Below are 22487 nucleotides of genomic sequence, written 5' to 3'. Positions count from 1 at the left end.
ATGTCAAGCAAAGAGGCACTGAGTTTAAAGGTAGGCTTTGAAATAAATCCACAGGTACACCTCCAATTGACTCAAATGATGTCAATTAGCCTATCAGAAGCTTCTAAAGCCATGACATCATTTTCCGGAATTTTCCAAGCTGTTTAAAGGCACAGTCAACTTAGTGTATGTAAACTTCTGACCCACTGGAATTGTGATACAGTGAATTATAAGTTAAATAATCTGTCTGTAAACAATTGTTGTAAAAATGACTTGTGTCAGGCACAAAGTAGATGTCCTAACCGACTTGCCAAAACTATAGTTTGTTAACAAGACATTTGTGGAGCGGTTGAAAAACGAGTTTTAATGACTCCAACCTAAGTGTATGTAAACTTTGACCTCAACTGTGTCTGGTTATAGTGTTAATGTGTTCAGAGGCTGTCTGCCTCCCTGCAGTACATATCTGGTGTTCAGAGGCTGTCTGCCTCCTGCAGTACATATCTGGTTATAGTGTTAATGTGTTCAGAGGCTGTCTGCCTCCCTGCAGTACATATCTGGTGTTCAGAGGCTGTCTGCCTCCCTGCAGTACATATATGGTTATAGTGTTCAGAGGCTGTCTGCCTCCCTGCAGTATATCTGGTTATAGTGTTAATGTGTTCAGAGGCTGTCTGCCTCCCTGCAGTACATATCTGGTTATAGTGTTCAGAGGCTGTCTGCCTCCCTGCAGTACATATCTGGTTATAGTGTTAATGTGTTCAGAGGCTGTCTGCCTCCCTGCAGTACATATCTGGTTATAGTGTTAATGTGTTCAGAGGCTGTCTGCCTCCCTGCAGTACATATCTGGTTATAGTGTTCAGAGGCTGTCTGCCTCCCTGCAGTACATATCTGGTTATAGTGTTCAGAGGCTGTCTGCCTCCCTGCAGTACATATCTAGTGTTCAGAGGCTGTCTGCCTCCCCGCAGTACATATCTGGTTATAGTGTTAATGTGTTCAGAGGCTGTCTGCCTCCCCGCAGTACATATCTGGTGTTCAGAGGCTGTCTGCCTCCCTGCAGTACATATCTGGTTATAGTGTCAATGTGTTCAGAGACTGTCTACCTCCCTGCAGTACATATCTAGTGTTCAGAGGCTGTCTGCCTCCCTGCAGTACATATCTGGTTATAGTGTTCAGAGGCTGTCTGCCTCCCTGCAGTACATATCTGGTTATAGTGTTCAGAGGCTGTCTGCCTCCCTGCAGTACATATCTGGTTATAGTGTCAATGTGTTCAGAGACTGTCTACCTCCCCGCAGTACATATCTGGTTATAGTGTTCAGAGGCTGTCTGCCTCCCTGCAGTACATATCTGGTTATAGTGTTAATGTGTTCAGAGGCTGTCTGCCTCCCCGCAGTACATATCTGGTTATAGTGTTCAGAGGCTGTCTGCCTCCCCGCAGTACATATCTGGTGTTCAGAGGCTGTCTGCCTCCCTGCAGTACATATCTGGTTATAGTGTTAATGTGTTCAGAGGCTGTCTGCCTCCCTGCAGTACATATCTGGTTATAGTGTTAATGTGTTCAGAGGCTGTCTGCCTCCCTGCAGTATATATCTGGTTATAGTGTTCAGAGGCTGTCTGCCTCCCCGCAGTACATATCTGGTTATAGTGTTAATGTGTTCAGAGGCTGTCTGCCTCCCTGCAGTACATATCTGGTTATAGTGTTAATGTGTTCAGAGGCTGTCTGCCTCCCTGCAGTACATATCTGGTTATAGTGTTAATGTGTTCAGAGGCTGTCTGCCTCCCTGCAGTACATATCTGGTTATAGTGTTAATGTGTTCAGAGGTTGTCTGCCTCCCTGCAGTATATATCTGGTTATAGTGTTCAGAGGCTGTCTACCTCCCTGCAGTACATATCTGGTTATAGTGTTCAGAGGCTGTCTGCCTCCCTGCAGTACATATCTGGTTATAGTGTTCAGAGGCTGTCTGCCTCCCTGCAGTACATATCTGGTTATAGTGTTAATGTGTTCAGAGGCTGTCTACCTGTTCAGTGTTCAGAGGCTGTCTGCCTCCCCGCAGTACATATCTGGTGTTCAGAGGCTGTCTGCCTCCCTGCAGTACATATCTGGTTATAGTGTTCAGAGGCTGTCTGCCTCCCTGCAGTACATATCTGGTTATAGTGTTCAGAGGCTGTCTGCCTCCCTGCAGTACATATCTGGTTGTAATGCTGTTCACCCAACACACACGGTCTCCCAAGGTGAACAACACTTTATTCCCCCCTCACACACACACATTTGCACACACACACACACACACACACACTCACACAAATGGACATACACTTACAGACTTATGCACACAGAAACACATGCAAGAACACAGACACAAGGTGCATGCGTAAACACACACACGGTCACGGTCTCCTCAGACTGGATGACAGGTGTACTGTGCAGCGACAGACATGTCCTGCTGGATTGTCCTCACTTCACCTCAGGTGTCTTCATATGGTCCTTACGCCGCCGTCTCACACTGAGCATCCCTGTCCTTGTGGAGGAAAAGAGGCGTGTGTCTCTGAATGGTGCTACTTCCTGTCAGCTTGGATACAGTAACAGACTGAACTGTGTTATCTACCTGAGGGTGATGTTATATCCAGACTACAGTAATGTGAACTGTGATATCTACCTGAGGGTGATATTATGTAACAGACTGAACTGTGATATCTATCTGAGGGTGATGTTATATCCAGACTACAGTAATGTTAACTGTGATATCTACCTGAGGGTGATGTTATGTCCAGACTACAGTAATGTGACAGACTGAACTGTGGTATCTATCTGAGGGTCATGTTATGTAACAGACTGAACTGTGATATCTATCTGAGGGTCATGTTATATCCAGACTACAGTAATGTGAACTGTGATATCTACCTGAGGGTGATGTTATATCCAGACTACAGTAATGTGAACTGTGATATCTACCTGAGGGTGATGTTATGTAACAGACTGAACTGTGATATCTATCTGAGGGTGATGTTATATCCAGACTACAGTAATGTAACAGACTGAACTGTGATATCTATCTGAGGGTGATGTTATGTAACAGACTGAACTGTGATATCTATCTGAGGGTGATGTTATATCAGACTACAGTAATATGAACTGTGATATCTATCTGAGGGTGATGTTATATCAGACTACAGTAATGTGAACTGTGATATCTACCTGAGGGTGATGTTATGTCCAGACTACAGTAATGTGACAGACTGAACTGTGGTATCTATCTGAGGGTCATGTTATATCCAGACTACAGTAATGTGAACTGTGATATCTATCTGAGGGTCATGTTATGTAACAGACTGAACTGTGATATCTACCTGAGGGTGATGTTATATCCAGACTACAGTAATGTGAACTGTGATATCTACCTGAGGGTGATGTTATATACAGACTACAGTAATGTGAACTGTGATATCTATCTGAGGGTGATGTTATATCCAGACTACAGTAATGTAACAGACTGAACTGTGATATCTATCCTCCCATGCAGGGCTCAGCGGTATGCAGGGCTCAGTGGTATGCAGGGCTCAGTGGTATGCAGGGCTCAGCGGTATGCAGGGCTCAGTGGTATGCAGGGCTCAGTGGTATGCAGGGCTCAGTGGTATGCAGGGCTCAGCGGTATGCAGGGCTCAGTGGTATGCAGGGCTCAGCGGTATGCAGGGCTCAGCGGTATGCAGGGCTCAGTGGTATGCAGGGCTCAGTGGTATGCAGGGCTCAGCGGTATGCAGGGCTCAGCGGTATGCAGGGCTCAGCGGTATGCAGGGCTCAGCGGTATGCAGGGCTCAGCGGTATGCAGGGCTCAGCGGTATACAGTATTCGTATAGGGGATGACGTGATGTCCTGAGTGTCTGTGACATTGTGAATTTATTTCTGTATTATGTGGGTTACTAGCTTCTCGTTTCTAGTTTATTAGCATAAGAATGCTTTGTTCAGTCTCCCAGTGTTTCTGAGGCAGAGGCATTGGTCCCTGTAATGTTTGATTTGGTAACTGGTATTAGGGACCACATTTCTCAGTCTGCTGCTGTGGCTGGTAAGTCAAGGCAGCCAGGGTCTTAGTGTTTATCTGCCTGCCTTCCCTCCATCTGAAACTCATTTACACAATCTAAATCCACTGGAACAGAGAATTGCCACTCTGAATATTGCTGACCCCAGAAATACTGTCCTGGGTTATTACAGTTTTTAAACAAAGCCCTCTCTCTGTTTCTATCTCTCTCTGTTTCTCTCTCACTCTGTTTCTCTCTCTCTCGCTTCTCTCTCTCTCTCTCTCTGTCTCTGTTTCTCTTTCTCTGTCTCAATTCAATTCAATTCAAAGAGCTTTATTTTCATGGGAACATTGTCAAAGCAAGTGAAATAGATAATAAACAAAAGTGAAATGAACAATAAAAAATGTGACAGTAAACATTACACATTACACACAAAAGTTACTCTCTCTCTGTGTGTGTGTCTGTCTCTGTCTCTCTGTGTCTCTCTCGGTCTCTCTGTCTCCTCTCTCTCTGTCTGTCTCTCTCTCTCTCTCTCTCTGTCTTTCTCTCTGTCTCTCTCTCTCTGTCTTTCTCTCTGTCTCTCTCTCTGTCTTTCTCTCTGTCTCTCTGTCTCTCTCTGTCTCTGTCTCTCTCTCTCTCTCTTCTGTGTCTCTCTCTCTGTCTCTGTCTCTCTATGTCTCTGCCTCTCTCTCTCTCTCTCTCTCTCTCTCTCTGTCTTTCTCTCTGTCTCTGTCTTTCTCTCTGTCTCTCTGTCTCTCTCTCTGTCTCTGTCTCTCTCTCTCTCTCTCTCTTCTGTGTCTCTCTGTCTCTGTCTCTCTATGTCTCTGTCTCTCTATGTCTCTGTCTCTCTCTGTCTCTGTCTCTCTCTGTCTCTCTCTCTCTCTCTGTCTTTTCTCTGTCTCTGTCTCTGTCTCTGTCTCTCTATGTCTCTGTCTCTCTCTGTCTCTGTATCTCTATCTCTCTCTGTCTTTCTCTCTGTCTCTCTCTGTCTCTGTATCTCTCTCTCTCTGTCTTTCTCTGTCTCTCTCTGTCTCTGTCTCTCTCTGTCTCTCTCTCTCTGTCTTTCTCTGTCTCTCTCTGTCTCTGTCTCTCTCTCTCTCTGTCTTTCTCTCTGTCTCTCTCTGTCTCTGTCTCTCTCTGTCTCCCTCTCTCTGATAACGCATTTCTGAGGAAATAAGGTTATTAGGATTTCTGCAGATTGTATAACTCAGCCCTTACTTAAAGGGGTAATCAGTAATTCAGTTCTCAGCCAACTTTAATGGCGGCGCTGCCACTTTTGCTATAAATCTTAGGGATGGGACTGGAAAAATGTATAATAAGTAACCCCTCTCAAATACTGAGATGTAAGATATGGATGCAAGGACTTTTCAAATGACCTTTGAACAGCAGTAACTATTGCAGATTGCACCTTTAAGTATTGTAGGGTTGGGGTGGGGGTGGGGGGTCCAATTGGTATCATGGTAACAGCTAAAGTAGTCCATATCCTCTTTAAATGGCTAATGGGGGAGGGGGTTAAGGAAATGTGCTGATTCAGAACTCTCTCCTTCATGCATTTCTCTTCTAGAACATTTGGTGTCAAGGTGGCAATGTTTAGAATACTTTGAGATGGAGTCTGCTGATACAACAGCTTTTAATACCAGCATACATTACAGTAAAGCATGGCTAGTTTACATCTCACATAGTTGAGGTATTATCCAATAAAACTAGCTGAGGCAGAATCATTTAAACGATGGAAGTTGAAATAAAACTACGCCACCGTTGATGAATGGATGGGATTCTCATATTGGACTCTGTATTTAGTCTCTAAGACAAGAAGTCTACTGAAGCGTATTGTTTTCTACCACTCTGAAGTGATACCGTACTGAAGAAGTCTAATGAATCATATTGTTTTCTACCACTCTGAAGTGATACCGTCCTGAAGAAGTCTAATGAATCATATTGTTTTCTACCACCCTGAAGTGATACCGCACTGAAGAAATCTACTGAAGCGTATTGTTTTCTACCACTTGGAAGTGATACCGCACTGAAGAACTCTAATGAATCATATTGTTTTCTACCACTCTGAAGTGATACCGTACTGAAGAAGTCTAAAGAAGGATATAGTTTTCTACCACTCTGAAGTGATACCGTACTGACGAAGTCTAATGAATCATATTGTTTTCTACCACTCTGAAGTGATACCGTACTGAAGAAGTCTAATGAACCATATTGTTGTCTACCACTCTGAAGTGATACCGTACTGAAGAAGTCTAATGAATCGTATTGTTTTCTACCACTCTGAAGTGATACCGTACTGAAGAAGTCTAATGAATCATATTGTTTTCTACCACTCTGAAGTGATACCGTACTGAAGAAGTCTAATGAATCGTAGTGTTTTCTACCACTCTGAAGTGATACCGTACTGAAGAAGTCTAATGAATCATATTGTTTTCTACCACTCTGAAGTGATACCGTACTGAAGAAGTCTAATGAATCGTATTGTTTTCTACCACTCTGAAGTGATACCGTACTGAAGAAGTCTAATTAATCTTATTGTTTTCTACCACTCTGAAGTGATACCGTACTGAAGAAGTCTAATGAATCGTAGTGTTTTCTACCACTCTGAAGTGATACCGTACTGAAGAAGTCTAATGAATCATTGTTTTCTACCACTCTGAAGTGATACCGTACTGAAGAAGTCTAATGAATCATATTGTTTTCTACCACTCTGAAGTGATACCGTACTGAAGAAATCTAATGAAGGGTATTGTTTTCTACCACTCTGAAGTGATACCGTACTGAAGAAGTCTAATGAATCATATTGTTTTCTACCACTCTGAAGTGATGTTGTTTACTACGTGACTGAAGAAATCTAATGAAGGGTATTGTTTTCTACCACTCTGAAGTGATACCATTACTGAAGAAGTCTAATGAATCATTGTTTTCTACCACTCTCTAAGTGATACCGTACTGAAGAAGTCTAATGAATCATATTGTTTTCTACCACTCTGAAGTGATACATTGAAGAAATCTAATGAAGGGTATTGTTTTCTACCACTGGGAAGTGACTGAAGAAGTCTAATGAATCATATTGTTTTAATGAAGGGTATTGTTTTCTACCACTCTGAAGTGATACCGTACTGAAAGAAGTCTAATGAATCATATTGTTTTCTACCACTCTGAAGTGATACCGTACTGAAGAAGTCTAATGAATCATAATGAATACCATATTGTTTTCTACCACTCTGGAAGTGATACCGTACTGACGAAGTCTAATGAATCATATTGTTTTCTACCACTCTGAAGTGATACCTGAAGAAGTCTAATGAATCAAGAAGATACTTTACTGAAGAAGTCTAATGAATCATATTGTTTTCTGAAGTGATACCACTAATGAATCGTATTGTTTTCTACCACTCTGAAGTGATACCGTACTGAAGAAGTCTAATGAATCATATTGTTTTCTACCACTCTGAAGTGATACCGTACTGAAGAAGTCTAATGAATCATATTGTTTTCTACCACTCTGAAGTGATACCGTACTGTACTCCATCAGTTTCCTGTTTTATTTCCTCTGTGAGTCATTGTCAGTCCCATAAAGTGGAGAAGGCTGTTTTGTAAGAGGATGTGAAATGCACTCTGCCTATCTGCTGTAATAGAAAACCCCATCAGTCCACACACGGTTAGAAAGCCAGAGATGAAAAACAGGGATATCTCAAATGGAAAAAGCAAGCAAACAAATGAAGCGCTGCATATTGCAGCAGTGAGGAGCGAGGAGGAACGGAGGGGATGTCAGTGACACTTGCCGTTCGCATTAAAAACACAGCTAGCGCGCTGGATGAAATAGGCTAATACATCATGTTGGCACTCGAATTATAACACAATTGATCAGAGGACCCATCTGACCCGCGGGACTGAGTGTGTGTGTGTGTCTCTCCTCTCCTCTCCTCTTTTCTATCTCTCCTCTCTACTTTATTCTCCTCTCTTCGCCGTCCCCTCCGTCCCTGTCCTGAATATCATCATCAAGGCCATGGGGTTCATCCTTTAAACTACCCTCCCTATTCATAGTCACTCTCAGACAGACAGACAGACACATCAACAGCAGAGATACTGTCCCCATGACGCTGGTCAGACTGTGAATAAACACTGTTTGATTAATGGGCTTTGTCCCAAATGAGCACCCTGTTCCCTATGTAGAGCCTCATTGGCTCTGGTCAAAAGCAGTGCACTATATAGGGAACTGTTTCAGATGCATCCCAGGCCTTGTGGATACAGTGGTCGTTGGAAGACTGTTGAACTTTTTGTTGTTCGGACAAAACATTTTTTTTTTGGTTCAGGCAATTGGTGGTTTGAAAAATGGTTCTTTGTCTTGTAATTGTCTTTAGCTGAGAAGTAGGTTGATATGCTGTCTGTGTGTTGGGTTAAGTGTGCCTCTAAACCCACAACAGTAGTCCTGGGGTAGTGTCCCAAATGGCACCCTATTCCCTATTACAGTGTAATGGGCTCTGGTCAGAAGTAGTGCACTATATTGGGCATAGGGTGCCATTTGGAACTGAACCCTGGATCCAACCATATAACACAGGCAGGCAGACAGGCAGCTAGGCGTTGACACTCTCTGACATGTATAAACACAACCAGACCTAGTGAACTGGAGAAAATAGTTTCACTCCAAGAACCCATTAAAACGAGCGTATAGAGTATTACACACGTCACAGACCGGCCAAATGGTTTCTGTTTCTGACGCACAAATATCAACTCTGTCTAACTTCAGATTAGCCTCACCTTGTTACTGTGGGAGCTGAGATGTACTGTTTCCATGGAAATGTTTTGCTTGCATCTCAAATTGCACCCTATTCCCTATGTAGTGCACTACTTTTGACCAGGGCTCATTTGGGTACTGGTCAAAAGTAGGGCACTATTTAGGGAATAGGGTACCATTTGGGGTGTGGTGATTATGATTGCAATTCTCACACCTGACAGACTTACGGTTGTAACTCCGCTTTGTACCCCTGGACAGCAGAGGAGCCTGTCTGGGAAACCTGTGATTTATTGTGAATTGTTACAGTACATTGTGACAAGGAGAAAGTTGATAGTTGCACATGGCAGGTAAATCTTGAAGTCATGTACGAGATACACTACCGGTCCAAAGTTTTACAACACCTTCTCATTCAAGTTTTGTCACGAATGGAGGAGACCAAGGCGCAGCGTGAATTGAATACATATTATATTTTATTGAAGACGGACACTAAACAAACTACAAAAACAACAAAACAAACGTGACGCTATACTACAAACAGTGCAGACACAGGCAACTAGACATAGATGATAACCCACGAAATACCCAAAGAAGATGGCTGCCAAAATATGGTTCCCAATCAGAGACAACGATAAACACCTGCCTCCTGGTGAGAACCAATCAGGCAACCATAGACATATATAAACACCTAGATGATAAACAACCCCATAAACCTACAAGAACCCTAGACAGTACAAAAACACATTCATCACCCATGTCACACCCTGACCTAACCAAAACAAATATGAAAACAAAGAATACTCAGGTCAGGGCATGACAGTTTTTCTTTATTTTGTACTATTTTCTACATTGTAGAATGATAGTGAAGACATCAAAACTATGAAATAACACATATGGAAACATGTAGTACCTCAAAAAGTGTTAAACAAATCAAAATATATTTTATATTTGAGATTCTTCAAAGTAGCCACCCTTTGCCTTGATGACAGCTTTGCACACTCTTGGCATTCTCTCAACCAGCTCGTTTAACACTTTTTGGGGGGTTACACTTTTTTTTGGTTCCTACATGATTCAATATGTGTTATTTCATAGTTTTGATGTCTTCACCCTTGAATGAGTAGGTGTTCTAAAACTTTTGACTCGTAGTGTATTTCTTGAGAAACAATTCCTTGAACAATGGTTTAAGGTGACTCAACCCAGAGATTTCCCTCAAAATGGACATTACACCCCTTTACTGTTTATTACGGGCAATAGTTCTCATTGGTTGGCCCCGCTCACAGCCAATTGATAGGCTTGTGACTAGAGGGAGTACAGCTACGGACGGATTTACCATTCAACTACCGCCCGAGTTTGGACCTGGACTTTGAAGCCAGAGAATGAGTCAGAGTTGCATTTCACTGTTACTTTTACAACAGATAACTGTACACTTTGAGTTAATACAACGGACTACTGTTTATGTTAATGAGGGTGCTGAGGACTTGATACGCCTGCTATATTGTCCAATGACTGACTGTTTATTTTAATGAGGGTGCTGAGGACTTGATACGCCTGCTATATTGTCCATTGACTGACTGTTTATTTTAATGAAAGTGCTGAGGACTAGGTACGCCTGCTATATTGTCCAATGACTGACTGTTTATTTTAATGAAAGTGCTGAGGACTTGATACGCCTGCTATATTGTCCAATGACTGACTGTTTATTTTAATGAGGGTGCTGAGGACTTGATACGCCTGCTATATTGTCCATTGACTGACTGTTTATTTTAATGAAAGTGCTGAGGACTAGATACGCTATATATTGTCCAATGACTGACTGTTTATTTTAATGAAAGTGCTGAGGACTTGGTACGCCTGCTATATTGTCCAATGACTGACTGTTTATTTTAATGAAAGTGCTGAGGACTAGGTACGCCTGCTATATTGTCCAATGACTGACTGTTTATTTTAATGAAAGTGCTGAGGACTTGGTACGCCTGCTATATTGTCCAATGACTGACTGTTTATTTTAATGAGAGTGCAGCATTTACTCTATCTGGATGATAGTTTATAATGAAACAAAAGCACCACATCCAAGGATGACTGTTTATTTTAATGAAAGTGCTGAGGACTTATACAGTATGCAATGACTGATTTATGAAGCATTTACGTCTGGATTTTGTATGAAATATACTTCATTTAAGTGTGACTGATAATACTGTAGTTTGTTCAGTCTGTGAAAACACAGTTTTGTTCCATCTCCTCTCCCCACAGACTGATAATACTGTGGTTTGTGTCAGTCTGTAAAAACACAGTGTTCCATCTCCTCTCCCCACAGACTGATAATACTGTGGTTTGTGTCAGTCTGTTTAAAACACAGTGTTCCATCTCCTCTCCCCACAGACTGATAATACTGTGGTTTGTGTCAGTCTGTGTAAAACACAGTGTTCCATCTCCTCTCCCCACAGACTGATAATACTGTGGTTTGTGTCAGTATGTTTAAAACACAGTGTTCCATCTCCTCTCCCCTCAGACTGATAATACTGTGGTTTGTGTCAGTCTGTGTAAAACACAGTGTTCCATCTCCTCTCCCCTCAGACTGATAATACTGTGGTTTGTGTCAGTCTGTTTAAACACAGTGTTCCATCTCCTCTCCTCAGACTGATAATACTGTGTTTGTGTCAGTCTGTGTAAAACACAGTGTTCCATCTCCTCTCCCCACAGACTGATAATACTGTGGTTTGTGTCAGTCTGTTTAAAACACAGTGTTCCATCTCCTCTCCCCACAGACTGATAATACTGTGGTTTGTGTCAGTCTGTGTAAAACACAGTGTTCCATCTCCTCTCCCCACAGACTGATAATACTGTGGTTTGTGTCAGTCTGTTTAAAACACAGTGTTCCATCTCCTCTCCCCACAGACTGATAATACTGTGGTTTGTGTCAGTCTGTGTAAAACACAGTGTTCCATCTCCTCTCCCCACAGACTGATAATACTGTGGTTTGTGTCAGTCTGTTTAAAACACAGTGTTCCATCTCTCTCCCCACAGACTGATAATACTGTAGTTTGTGTCAGTCTGTTTAAAACACAGTGTTCCATCTCCTCTCCTCAGACTGATAATACTGTAGTTTGTGTCAGTCTGTGTAAAACACAGTGTTCCATCTCCTCTCCACAGACTGATAATACTGTGGTTTGTGTCAGTCTGTTTAAAAACACAGTGTTCCATCTCCTCTCCCCACAGACTGATAATACTGTGGTTGTGTCAGTCTGTTTAAAACACAGTGTTCCATCCTCCTCTCCCCACAGACTGATAATACTGTGGTTTGTGTCAGTCTGTGTAAAACACAGTGTTCCATCTCCTCTCCCCTCAGACTGATAATACTGTGGTTTGTGTCAGTCTGTGTAAAACACAGTGTTCCATCTCCTCTCCCACAGACTGATAATACTGTGGTTTGTGTCAGTCTGTGTAAAACACAGTGTTCCATCTCCTCTCCCCACAGCTCCACATGGCGATCAGTAAGACCACAGCCAGGGTGGTGGTTGACTGTAAGGTAGTGGGAGGAAAGCCCATCAACGCAGCTGGCAACATCAGTATAGACGGGGTGGAGGTACTGGGACGCATGGTACGATCCAGAGGGAAGAGAGACAACTCAGCTCCGGTAAGAATGATGGAGGAATCTACCACACCTGGTTCTGCTTACACAGTATCACTATAAGGTGTTAATGTTTGTGCTTTTACAAAAGTTGAAAAGCCTGAAACGTTAAGACAAGAAACAAGCATAGTTTTGCAGGAGTTTTTTTCATTTAAACTACTCCTAATCCTCAACCCTAAACCTAACTAGACATCGTCAACACACCTGCAAAGACAAGCAACCTCTAGATGTACAAGACATTTGACTTTCAAAGCATGACATGGGGTATTTCTCAATAAGCATACTACCGTGTTTCACACTCTCCTGCTGCATTCTCAGAGGATCTTCGTTCCTTCATATCTATCAGCTAGCTATGTATATGTGAAGCGAAATAATATAGCTAACCAGATAGTTTAACAGGAAAAAATAACTTAAAATAATGTTATGCAAGGTAGATGTCAATTCTTTGTGGCTAGCTAACAGTAGTAGCTAACAGTAGTAGCTAACAGTAGCAGCTAACAGCAGCAGCCAACAGTAGCAGCTAACAGTAGCAGCTAACAGTAGTAGCTAACAGTAGTAGCTAGCCAAGCCAGTTAGCCCTATTGACTTGCTATGGGCTTGCGATCTACGCACACTACAGTGGGTATTGTAGGCAGGTATACATGCCAAAATGAACCCAGCATGTATGTGTTATTATCGTATCAAGATAACATATTGTAGTCAGGCAACATGCGAGATGTGAATGGGCAACGTTTCATTCCGAAGTTGAAGTTTATTTTCACCCACTCAAATAATGGCGCCATTGATTTCCAATAAATATTGCGTAATTTTTTACGTGGTTGCGTCATCTTTCTGTGCCTACTTTCCATTGAAGCTTGCATCGATGCTTTAAAATATGTACAACCGGAGTACTGCATTCCAGAAGCTTCATTTCACATACTTTGATTTAAACCCATTCTCTGACTCTCCCATGCTCCAGTTTGCTCGGAGCACGGCGTGCGTACGCTCGGAGAGCGGTAGTATTCATTTAGAGAAACACAGAGTGTCAGGCTCTGCATCATTCTCTGAGCTGGCTGTCCTATAGACCTACAGCTTTCAGTCACACACCATACAGCCTCTATAATACCACCATACAGTCTCTATAACACCACCATACAGACTCTACAACAACACTATACATCCTCTATAACAACACCCTACAGCATCTATAACAACACCCTACAGCATCTATAACAACACCCTACAGCATCTATAACAACACCCTACAGCATCTATAACAACACCCTACAGCATCTATAACAACACCATACAGCATCTATAACAACACCATACAGCCTCTATAACAACACCATACAGCCTCTATAACACCACCATACAGCCTCTATAATCCCACAACAACACAGTCCCGGTCCTCCTCACTGGGATCAATGTGACCCAAGATGTCAGGACAGGAAATAAGATGAGGAGCATTCTTTGTTAGATGCATAATAGTTGCGTGATGATTTCTGTGCAGCTCTGAGGGTAGATGAATGGACTGCTTTGCAACTATGTGAGAATGTATTATTTAATTATTTCTGGAGACAGTCTGATGAAAGAAAGTGCTTGAAACAGCATTTTAAGGGGTGGTGGAAAGAAGAAAAAGTCTCCGGATGTTTGACAATTAATTCTCAGTTTATTGTCCTTTGCCCCAAAGTGAGTTAGGCTTTTCTGTTTTTCCTCAACAGTTTCTGTCTCATCGATGTGTAATTCCTCAAGTATTACATTTTATTTATTTTAGCCTAGTGTTTAAAGGGATTCACTCTCTCAGTGAAAGTGCATTTCCACTGGGCACAGGCGTCAATTCAACGTCTAATCCACATTGGTTCAATGTAATTTCATTGAAATGACGTGGAAACAACGTTGATTCAACCCGTGTGCCCAGTGGGGTTGTGTATGTACATTTAAGTCATTCAGTTCGCCATCATTGAGCGAAGGGCAAGTCACCATTACGCAGCCTGTTGAGCAGACAGTCACCATTACACAGCCTGTTGAGCAGATAGTCACCATTACCAGCCTGTTGAGCAGACAGTCACCATTACACAGCCTGTTGAGCAGACAGTCACCATTACACAGCCTGTTGAGCAGATAAGTCACCATTTACACAGCCTGTTGAGCAGACAGACAGTCACCATTACACAGCCTGTTGAGTAGACAGACAGTTACCATAGAAGCCTGTTGAGCATAACACCCCTACAACAGCCTGTTGGTGACAGGCAGTCTCATACACAGCCTGTTGAGCAGACAGTCACCCCTACAGCCTCTATGACAATGATCACCATTACACAGCCTGTTGAGTAGACAGCCTCATAACACCACAGACAGTCACCATTACACAGCCTGTTGATAACAACACCATACAGCCTCTATAACAACACATTACACACCTGTTGAGTAGAAGTCACCATTACACACAGCCTGTTGAGCAGACTCACCATAACAGCCTGCTGAGTAGACAGACAGTCTCCATTACACAGCCTGTTGAGCAGAAAGTCACCATTACACAGCTGTTGAGCAGACAGTCACCATCTTAGCCTGTTGAGCAGACAGTCACCCTACACAGCCTGTTGATAACAGTCACCATACAGCCTGTTGAGCAGACAGACGTCTGCCCATTACACAGCCTGTTATAACAGTCACCATTGCAGCCTGTTGATAACAGACAGTCACCATTACACAGCCTATGAGCAGACAGTCCACCATACACAGCCTGTTGAGCAGATAGTCACCATACAGCCTGTTATAACAGTCACCATTACACAGCCTGTTATAAGTCTCCATTACACAGCCCTACAGACAGACAGTCACCATTACACAGCCTGTTGAGCAGACAGTCACCATTACACAGCCTGTTAGCAACAATCACCATTACAGCCTATTGAGTAGACAGTCACCATTACACAGCCTGTTGGTAGACAGTCTCCATTACACAGCCTGTTGAGCAGACAGACAGTCACCATTACACAGCCTGTTGAGCAGACAGTCACCATTACACAGCCTGTTGAGCAGACAGTCACCATTACACAGCCTGTTGAGTAGACAGTCACCATTACACAGCCTGTTGAGCAGATAGTCACCATTACACAGCCTGTTGAGCAGTCACCATTACACAGCCTGTTGAGCAGATAGTCACCATTACACAGCCTGTTGAGCAGACAGAGTCACCATTACACAGCCTGTTGAGTAGACAGTCTCCATTACACAGCCTGTTGAGCAGACAGTCACCATTACACAGCCTGTTGAGTAGACAGAGTCACCATTACACAGCCTGTTGAGTAGACAGACAGTTACCATTACACAGCCTGTTGAGTAGACAGTCACCATTACACAGCCTGTTGAGTAGACAGACAGTCACCATTACACAGCCTGTTGAGTAGACAGACAGTCACCATTACACAGCCTGTTGAGCAGATAGTCACCATTACACAGCCTGTTGAGCAGATAGTCACCATTACACAGCCTGTTGAGCAGACAGTCACCATTACACAGCCTGTTGAGTAGACAGACAGTCACCATTACACAGCCTGTTGAGTAGACAGACAGTCACCTACACAGCCTGTTGAGCAGACAGACAGTCACCAAACAGCCTGTTGAGTAGACAGACAGCCAGCCCCTGATGGAGCAGACAGTTACCATTACACAGCACAATGAGCAACAGTCACCATGCATCCTCTATAACAGTCACCATTACACAGCCTGTTGGGCAGACCCCAACATTACCACAGCCTCTATAATATAGAATGCCATTACATGCATCCTGTTGAACAACACCCATTACACAGCCTGTTGAGCAGACAGACAGTCACCCTACACAGCCTGTTGAGATATCCTCACAGCCTGTTGACAGTCACCATTACACAGCCTGTTGAGCAGATAGTCACCATTACACAGCCTGTTGAGCAGACAGACAGTCACCATTACACAGCCTGTTGAGCAGATAGTCACCATTACACAGCCTGTTGAGTAGACAGTCACCATTACACAGCCTGTTGAGCAGACAGACAGTCACCATTACACAGCCTGTTGAGTAGACAGTCACCATTACACAGCCTGTTGAGCAGTCACCATTACACAGCCTGTTGAGCAGATAGTCACCATTACACAGCCTGTTGAGCAGACAGTCACCATTACACAGCCTGTTGAGTAGACAGTCACCATTACACAGCCTGTTGAGCAGTCACCATTACACAGCCTGTTGAGCAGATAGTCACCATTACACAGCCTGTTGAGTAGACAGTCACCATTACACAGCCTGTTGAGTAGACAGTCACCATTACACAGCCTGTTGAGCAGACAGACAGTCACCATTACACACAGCCTGTTGAGTAACAGTCACCATTACACAGCCTGTTGAGCAGTCACCATTACACAGCCTGTTGAGCAGATAGTCACCATTACACAGCCCTGTTGAGTAGACAGTCACCATTACACAGCCTGTTGAGCAGACAGAGTCACCATTACAGCCTGTTGAGTAGACAGTCACCATTACACAGCCTGTTGAGCAGATAGTCACCATTACACAGCCTGTTTTTGTAGACAGTCTCCATTACACAGCCTGTTGAGCAGACAGACAGTCACCATTACACAGCCTGTTGAGCAGACAGTCACCATTACACAGCCTGTTGAGTAGACAGTCACCATTACACAGCCTGTTGAGCAGATAGTCACCATTACACAGCCTGTTGAGCAGTCACCATTACACAGCCTGTTGAGCAGATAGTCACCATTACACAGCCTGTTGAGCAGACAGAGTCACCATTACACAGCCTGTTGAGTAGACAGTCTCCATTACACAGCCTGTTGAGCAGACAGACAGTCACCATTACACAGCCTGTTGAGCAGACAGTCACCATTACACAGCCTGTTGAGCAGACAGTCACCATTACACAGCCTGTTGAGTAGACAGTCACCATTACACAGCCTGCTGAGTAGACAGAGTCACCATTACACAGCCTGTTGAGCAGACAGTCACCATTACACAGCCTGTTGAGTAGACAGACAGTCACCATTACACAGCCTGTTGAGCAGACAGACAGTCACCATTACACAGCCTGTTGAGTAGACAGACAGTTACCATTACACAGCCTGTTGAGTAGACAGTCACCATTACACAGCCTGTTGAGCAGACAGTCACCATTACACAGCCTGCTAGGTAGACAGTCACCATTACACAGCCTGTTGAGCAGACAGACAGTCTCCATTACACAGCCTGTTGAGCAGATAGAGTCACCATTACACAGCCTGTTGAAGATAGTCACCATTAAACAGCCTGTTGAGCAGACAGTCACCATTACACAGCCTGTTGAGCAACAGACAGTCACCATTACACAGCCTGTTAGTAACAGTCACCATTACACAGCCCTAGTAGACAGTCTCCATTACACAGCCTGTTGAGCAGACAACAGTCACCATTACACAGCCTGTTAACAGTCACCATTACACAGCCTGTTGAGCAGACAGTCATTACACAGCCTGTTGATAGACAACACCATTACAGCCTGTTGAGCAGATAGTCACCATTACACAGCCTGTTGAGCAGTCACCATTACACAGCCTGTTGAGCAATAGTCACCATTACACAGCCTGTTGAGCAGACAGACAGTCTCATTACACAGCCTGTTGAGCAGATAGTCACCATTACACAGCCTGTTGAGTAGACAGTCACCATTACACAGCCTGTTGGGTAGAGTCACCATTACACAGCCTGTTTGCAACTTACACAGCCTGTTGAGAAGTCATTATTTAACAGACAGTCACCATTACACAGCCTGTTGAGTAGACAGTCACCATTACACAGCCTGTTGAGCAGTCAAAATTACACAGCCTGTTGAGCAGATAGTCACCATTACACAGCCTGTTGAGCAGACAGTCACCATATTACACAGCCTGTTGAGTAGACAGTCACCATTACACAGCCTGTGAGACAGACAGTCACCATTACACAGCCTGTTGAGCAGACATAGTCAGCCCTTCATTACAGCCTGTTGAGCAGATAGACAGTGGACAGTCACCATTACACAGCCTGTTGAGCAGACAGACAGTCACCATTACACACAGCCTGTTGACAGACAGTCACCCATTACACAGCCTGTTGAGCAGTCACCATTACACAGCCTGTTTTGTAGATAGTCACCATTACACAGCCTGTTGAGCAGACAAGTCACCATTACAGCCTGTTGAGCAGACAGAGTCACCATTACACAGCCTGTTGAGTGTACAGTCACCATTTACATTCAGCCTACACAGCCTGTTGAGCAGAACAGATAGTCACCATTACACAGCCTGTTGAGCAGTAGACAGTCTCCATTACACAGCCTGTTGAGTCACCCATTACACAGACAGACAGTCACCATTACACAGCCTGTTGAGCAGACAGTCACCATTACACAGCCTGTTGAGCAGATAGTCACCATTACACAGCCTGTTGAGCAGATAGTCACCATTACACAGCCTGTTGAGCAGTCACCATTACACAGCCTGTTGAGCAGATAGTCACCATTACACAGCCTGTTGAGCAGACAGAGTCACCATTACACAGCCTGTTGAGTAGACAGTAGTCACCATTACACAGCCTGTTGAGATAGAGTCACCATTACACAGCCTGTTGAGAGCAGACAGACAGTCACCATTACACAGCCTGTTGAGCAGACAGTCACCATTACACAGCCTGTTGAGCAGACAGTCACCATTACACAGCCTGTTGAGCAGAACCCAGTCACAGACAGCCTGTTCAGTCACCATTACACAGCCTGTTGAGCAGATAGTCACCATTACACAGCCTGTTGAGTAGACAGACAGTCACCATTACACAGCCTGTTGAGTAGACAGTCACCATTACACAGCCTGTTGAGACAGACAGAGCCTGTTGAGTAGACAGTCACCATTACACATGAGCAGTCACCATTACACAGCCTGTTGAGCAGATAGAGTCACCATTACACAGCCTGTTTACACAGCCTGTTGAGCAGACAGTCACCATTACACAGCCTGTTGAGCAGATAGTCACCATTACACAGCCTGTTGAGTAGACAGTCTCCATTACACAACCTGTTGCAGACAGACAGTCACCATTACACAGCCTGTTGAGCAGACAGTCACCATTACACAGCCTGTTGAGCAGACAGACAGTCACCATTACACAGCCTGTTGAGCAGATAGTCACCATTACACAGCCTGTTGAGCAGACAGTCACCATTACACAGCCTGTTGAGCAGATAGTCACCATTACACAGCCTGTTGAGCAGACAGAGTCACCATTACACAGCCTGTTGAGTAGACAGTCTCCATTACACAGCCTGTTGAGCAGACAGACAGTCACCATTACACGGCTGTGCAGACAGACAGTCACCATTACACAGCCTGTTGAGCAGACAGTCACCATTGCACAGCCTGTTGAGGTAGACAGCCATTACACACAGCCTGCTGAGTAGACAGTCACCATTGTACAGCCTGTTATACAGATAGTCACCATTACACAGCCTGTTGAGCAGTCACCATTACACAGCCTGGAGCAGATTTGATAGTCACCATTACACAGCCTGTTGAGCACAGACAGTTACCATTACACAGCCTGTTGAGTAGACAGTCACCATTACACAGCCTGTTGAGCAGACAGTCACCATTACACAGCCTGCTGGTAGACAGTCACCATTACCAGCCTGTTGAGCAGACAGACAGTCTCCATTACACAGCCTGTTGAGCAGACAGTTACCATTACACAGCCTGTTGAGCAGAAGTCACCATTGAGCAGACAGACAGTCACCATTACACAGCCTGTTGAGCAGTAGACAGTCACCATCACACAGCCTGTTGAGCAGTCACCATTACACAGCCTGTTGAGCAGACAGTCACCATTACACAGCCTGTTGAGCAGACAGTCACCATTACACAGCCTGTTGAGCAGACAGTCACCGTGCACAGCCTGTTGAGCAGACAGTCACCATTACACAGCCTGTTGAGTAGACAGTCACCATTACACAGCCTGTTGAGCAGATAGTCACCATTACACAGCCTGTTGAGCAGTCACCATTACACAGCCTGTTGAGCAGATAGTCACCATTACACAGCCTGTTGAGCAGACAGACAGTCACCATCACACAGCCTGTTGAGCAGATAGTCACCATTACACAGCCTGTTGAGTAGATAGTCACCATTACACAGCCTGTTGAGCAGACCCCAGAGTCACCATTACACCCAGCCTGTTGAGCAGACAGAGTCACCATTACACAGCCTGTTGAGTAGACAGTCACCATTACACAGACAGTCACCATTACACAGCCTGTTGAGCAGACAGTCACCATTACACAGCCTGTTGAGCAGACAGTCACCATTACACAGCCTGTTGAGTAGACAGTCTCCATTACACAGCCTGTTGAGCAGTCACCAGACAGTGAGGCACACCATTAGCACAGCCTGTTGAGCAGACAGTCACCATTACACAGCCTGTTGAGCAGACAGTCACCATTACACAGCCTGTTGAGTAGACAGTCACCATTACACAGCCTGTTGAGCAGATAGTCACCATTACACAGCCTGTTGAGTAGACAGTCTCCATTACACAGCCTGTTGAGTAGACAGTCACCATCACACAGCCTGTTGAGCAGATAGTCACCATTACACAGCCTGTTGAGCAGACTACCTGCTCAATAATGATAATAATGTAATGGTTGAGCAGGTAGTCACCATTACACAGCCTGTTGAGCAGATAGTCACCATTACACAGCCTGTTGAGTAGACAGTCACCATTACACAGCCTGTTGAGCAGATAGTCACCATTACACAGCCTGTTGAGCAGACAGAGTCACCATTACACAGCCTGTTGAGTAGACAGTCTCCATTACACAGCCTGTTGAGCAGACAGACAGCCTGTCAGACAGTCACCATTACACAGCCTGTTGAGCAGTCATCATTACACAGCCTGTTGACAGTCACCATTACACAGCCTGTTGAGCAGTCACCACACAGCCTGTTGAGCAGACAGTCACCATTACAGCCTGCTGAGTTGAGCAAGAATAGTACCATTGGCACAGCCTGTTGAGCAGACAGTCACCCATTACACAGCCTGTTGAGCAGATAGTCACCATTACACAACCTGTTGAGTAGACAGTCTCCATTACACAACCTGTTGAGCAGATAGTCACCATTACACAGCCTGTTGAGCAGACAGAGAGGTGTCATCATACTCACAGACCACGGTGTAGACCACGGTGTAGACCACGTGTAGAATACTGTGTAGAATATTTTGTAGACTACAGTGTAGAACATTGTGTGACCAATACGGTGTAGAACATTGTGTAGACCACGGTGTAGAACATTGTGGTACTTTCAGCGGTGTAGACCACGGTGTAGAACACTGCAGATCTCGTGTAGACCACGGTGTAGAACACTGTGTAGACCACGGTGTAGAACACTGTGCAGAACATTGTGTAGACCACGGTGTAGAACACTGTGTAGAACATTGTGTAGATCACGGTGCAGAACATTGCAGACCATATAGAGAACACTGTGTAGACCACAGTGTAGAACATTGTGAAGACCACAGTGTAGACCACAGGTGTAGACCACAGTGTAGACCACGGTGTAGATTACAGTGTAGAACACTGTGTAGACCACAGTGTAGACCACCTTGCAGGATTAGTAGAACACTGTGTAGACCACGGTGTAGACCACAGTGTAGAACATTGTGTAGACCACGGTGTAGACCACAGTGTAGACCACAGTGTAGACCACGGTGTAGACCACGGTGTAGAACTATGCATACCATAAGTGTGTTGCAAATGTCATGCCAATATGAACTCTTTTCTCTGTGTATTTGTTCTCTGTGTGTGTATAGTTCCAGATCCAGATGTTTGACATTATCTGCAGCGCGTCCTGGGCCAGTCGAGACAAGTGCTGTGAGCTCCTGGACTGGTAAGAACAACTGCCTTTTAACCAACCATTCAAACAATCAACAGACCAAAACCAACAGACCAACAGTCAACAACCAACAGACCAATCAACCATTTAAACAACTAACTATTTAAACGCCCAACCATTTAAATGACCAACCATTTAAACGACCCCAACAGACCAACAACCAACAAACCAACAAACCAACAAACCAACAACCAACAGACCAACCAA

General features: G+C 44.2%; 1 pseudogene; it reads left to right on the top strand.

The window, feature by feature from the left end:
• Positions 1–22278, top strand: part of LOC135574986 (collagen alpha-1(XIV) chain-like) — a 49433-nt pseudogene extending 27155 nt beyond the window's left edge.
• The last annotated feature ends 209 nt before the right edge of the window (positions 22279–22487 follow it).

The sequence above is a fragment of the Oncorhynchus nerka genome, linkage group LG14, assembly GCF_034236695.1.
Source record: "Oncorhynchus nerka isolate Pitt River linkage group LG14, Oner_Uvic_2.0, whole genome shotgun sequence".
Classification (NCBI taxonomy): Eukaryota; Metazoa; Chordata; class Actinopteri; order Salmoniformes; family Salmonidae; genus Oncorhynchus; species Oncorhynchus nerka.
The sequence above is the reverse complement of the archived record's forward strand: the minus strand, read 5'-3'. Positions and strand labels throughout refer to the sequence as shown.